Source organism: Podarcis cretensis (genome assembly GCF_951804945.1).
Source record: "Podarcis cretensis genome assembly, chromosome: 1".
In the NCBI taxonomy this organism is placed as follows: domain Eukaryota; kingdom Metazoa; phylum Chordata; class Lepidosauria; order Squamata; family Lacertidae; genus Podarcis; species Podarcis cretensis.
This window is the reverse complement of record NC_137170.1, coordinates 119,412,066-119,415,682: the sequence shown is the minus strand read 5'-3', so window position 1 is coordinate 119,415,682 and position 3,617 is coordinate 119,412,066. Positions and strand designations below refer to the sequence as shown.

General features: G+C 44.3%; 1 long non-coding RNA gene across 1 annotated transcript; it reads right to left on the bottom strand.

Moving 5' to 3' along the window:
* Positions 1 to 1,130: 1,130 nt before the first annotated feature.
* LOC307220552 lies at positions 1,131 to 2,796 on the bottom strand. The gene is made up of 2 exons (XR_013840907.1): positions 1,561 to 2,796; positions 1,131 to 1,364 (listed from the first exon to the last, which is right to left on the bottom strand). It is a non-coding gene; the product is annotated as an uncharacterized lncRNA (long non-coding RNA).
* Between the last annotated feature and the right edge of the window lie 821 nt (positions 2,797 to 3,617).

Here is a 3,617-nt window from a genome sequence, read left to right as displayed (position 1 = left end):
TGCTCTGGTTTCCCCTGGAGTTTTTTTTTTAAACTGCTGCACTGCACTGTGCTAAGGCAAGGTTTGTTCTTGGCTACAAGCTGATGATTAGTGAGCAGAGAGCTTAACCATGAGTTCTGGTTTGGATGGCATCCTAAGCCAAACCTTGGTTTAGCTCAGCTTGCACAGAGCAGCATCTGTGAGCTGCTTTCCAGGATCATTGGTCCATCCATCTCAGCACTACAGTGGTACCTCGGGTTAAGTACTTAATTCATTCCGGAGGGCCGTTCTTAACCTGAAACTGTTCTTAACCTAAAGCACCACTTTAGCTAATGGGGCCTCCAGCTACTGCCATGGGGCCTCCAGCTACTGCCGTGCCGCCGGAGCACGATTTCTGTTCTCATCCTGAAGCAAAGTTCTTAACCCAAGGTACTATTTCTGGGTTAGCCGAGTCTGTAACCTGAAGCGTATGTAACCTGAAGCATATGTAACCTGAAGCATATGTAGCCCAAGGTAACACTATCTTCTTACTGATTGGTAACAGCTCTTCAAGATCACCAGCTTTTTCCTGGTCTGCTACTAAAGATAATTTTAACTGAAGATGCTTACAACCATGCAAGACATGTACAGTGGTACCTCTGGTTACAGACGCTTCAGGTTACAGACCCCGCTGACCCAGAAATAGTACCTCGGGTTAAGAACTTTGCTTCAGGATGAGAAAAGAAATTGCGCGGCGGCGGCGGGAGGCCCCATTAGCTAAAGTAGTACCTCAGGTTAAGAACAGTTTCAGGTTAAGAACGGACCTCCAGAGCGAATTAAGTTCTTAACCTGAGGTACCACTGTACTCTACCACTGAGCTTTAATCCATCCCCAATTACATGTTTCCACAGACCTAACTGACCTATTAACAGGTGGCAACCATTCTAGGCGCATCAAATTGATGCAAAATCACTGATGTGTGGGTCCTTTTCGACCAGGAATAGGATAGAATAGGAGTGCACGCTCTGCCTACACACACAGGGGGGCAGGAATAACACTTGCAATGGCCATTGCCTGTATACACCAGTGCTTTTTTCTGAGGGCATGCAGGGGTACGCATACCCCTAAACATTTTGTGAACCTAATGGGAGAAGAAACTAATTTTTAAAAAATTTAATTAGTAGTTTTTTCTCTAGCACAGTGAATCGTCAGTTCCGTTGCTACCTCCGATGGCGGCCTCATTTCCTGTCATGGTGTTTCCTGAGTCTCAGACAGAAGCGAGTGTTTAATGTGTGAAGTAGGAGTTGGAATCTAGCACGGTGATTGGTCAGTTTCGTTGCCACTACCTCCGATGGCGGCTTCATTTCCTTTCCAGGCGATTTTCTTGAGTCAAAATGAGAGTACCCCTAAACATTTTTAAAGAAAAAAAGCACATGTTAACCAAAACTAACATTGTTCCATGTACAGCCTGAGCCTCTGCATATTTACTCAGAAGTAAATTGCCCTGAGTTCAACACAGCTTCCTCTCAAATCACCATGCAGAGGATTACAGAGCTAGGCTTATGAAAATTACGAAATGATTAGCACAAATGAAAGCAATACCTCTTAAGAGTCACTTCAAAGTCACCACCACAGTCACTTCTTTGGATGTCCTTAGTAACTGCCAAATTATCCGCCAGCAATTCACAAGTAATCCCAAGAAAGCGGTTATCCCTGGAAACGAATCTGAGGAAATACCAGCTAGGTCGAGGCAACAGGATCTTGCCATGTTGCTCAAAGGCACAATTTGCAGTCTAGCCCACTTCCAATACTAGCCAAGTGAAACTTCTCCAAGTTGTGAGGAATTAGTACGTTTTCTTCCAAAACGCCCTCTCTCTTTTTCTTGACAGATTAGACCAGACAGCCCCTCGCAGCCAACTGCTAGTCCAACCTGTTCTTCCTCCAACCGCTAGTCAGCTGAAAGCATGGGCATAACCAAGGCGAGGCAGGTAGGGGCAGCTCCTCCCCTTCAAGTAAAACAATAGGACTACTTAGCTAACTGACCAATCGCGTCTGTTCTGCCCCCCCTAACAAAAGACCTGCCCCCTGCTAACAAAAATCCTGGCTACGCTCATGGTTGAAATCCCAACTGTCAAAACTTCCACAGAATAGAATCTATGCAAATAAGCCTGTTGGAGAACAATTGGTGGAAATCTACTTCCATTGGCTTATTCAATAAGCACAAGCTATAATCTGACTGCATATGTCCATCCATCTTGCATGGCCTCTGCCATGAATGATGGTGCCAAGTGCTTGGGATCTAGATTTTGATGAATTTTCTTAAAAATAGCTCCAAAACTACTACTACTACTACTTCTAGAAATAGCTCAACAACTTTTGTGTTCGGATTTTCATTTTTTTTGAAATATGGCAACCTTATTACATACAGTCTTCCGCCCGGAGGCTGGAAAAGCTTTACTCAATTTCAGGAAGCTGTTTTCCCTGCCTCCCCATGGAACATAATGCTGACTTGTATGTAGAAACCTGTTTTGTGCAAGATATTGGATTATGCAGAACTGGCAAAACTTAACAGCAAGATTAAGAGAATCTAACAATGAGTGTTTTATGGAAGAATGGATGCCTTTTTCGGATTACTTAAAGAAACACTATCATATGATGAACTCGTGAGCAGGATTTGATCTATGAGCAACAGAAGTAATTAGATTATAATATTGTGGTTATGTTTTAATTGATAGAAGATAGGGTGCAGCAGAAAGGGAGAAACAGCAGCACCATGGAAGATGGGATTGGGAAATAAAGAGAAAAAAGGAAAAAATGAGTAATTGTGATTTGATTGTATGTGCTAAAAATGTTGAAACTTAATAAAATATGATTGTGCGATGCCTGCTCTTAAACCTGCTTTATGCAGAGTAACAGGATTAATTCATATACAGTGGCACCTCGGATTAAGAACTTAATTCGTTCTGGAGGTCCGTTCTTAACCTGAAACTGTTCTTAACCTGAAGCACCACTTTGGCTAATGGGGCCTCCTGCTGCTGCCACGCCGCCAGAGCACAATTTCTGTTCTCATCCTGAAGCAAAGTTCTTAACCTGAGGTACTATTTCTGGGTTAGCGGAGTCTGTAACCTGAAGTGTCTGTAACCTGGGGGGCCACTAGGTGGCGCATCGGAAGATGGCTGACAATAACATCTCTCCGACCCACACGAGGTAATTTGGAGGCTATGATGGGGGTAATTAGCCTCCTTAACCCCCCCAGGATTATGGGGGGGACGGCCCTTGCCTGCTGTGCCCTATACCACCCCCGAATTTGTGGGGGTGGGGGCACTAGGCACAAAGCCCTCCTGTGGGATTTTCGGCACTCCTCGACGCCGTCCCCGATTCGCGCCGCTGGTTGCAATGATCTTTAAAAGAAATAATTTGGACATGATTAATTGCACATACATCAAGGAAAAAGGGGAGTAAATACTGCTGACAGAAGAGATCTCTGATAACAAGACAACAATAAAATACGAGAAGAACGTCAAGATACGGTAATGACTGAGGGGGGAGGGGGGGGGGGAAACCTGCCTCTACCTTTTTATGTGACTTAACAAGAATCCCCCTCCCCTAATGAGTCAGAAATTAAGGACTTAAGCTGTGGATTTAAGGCTGTGTGGAGA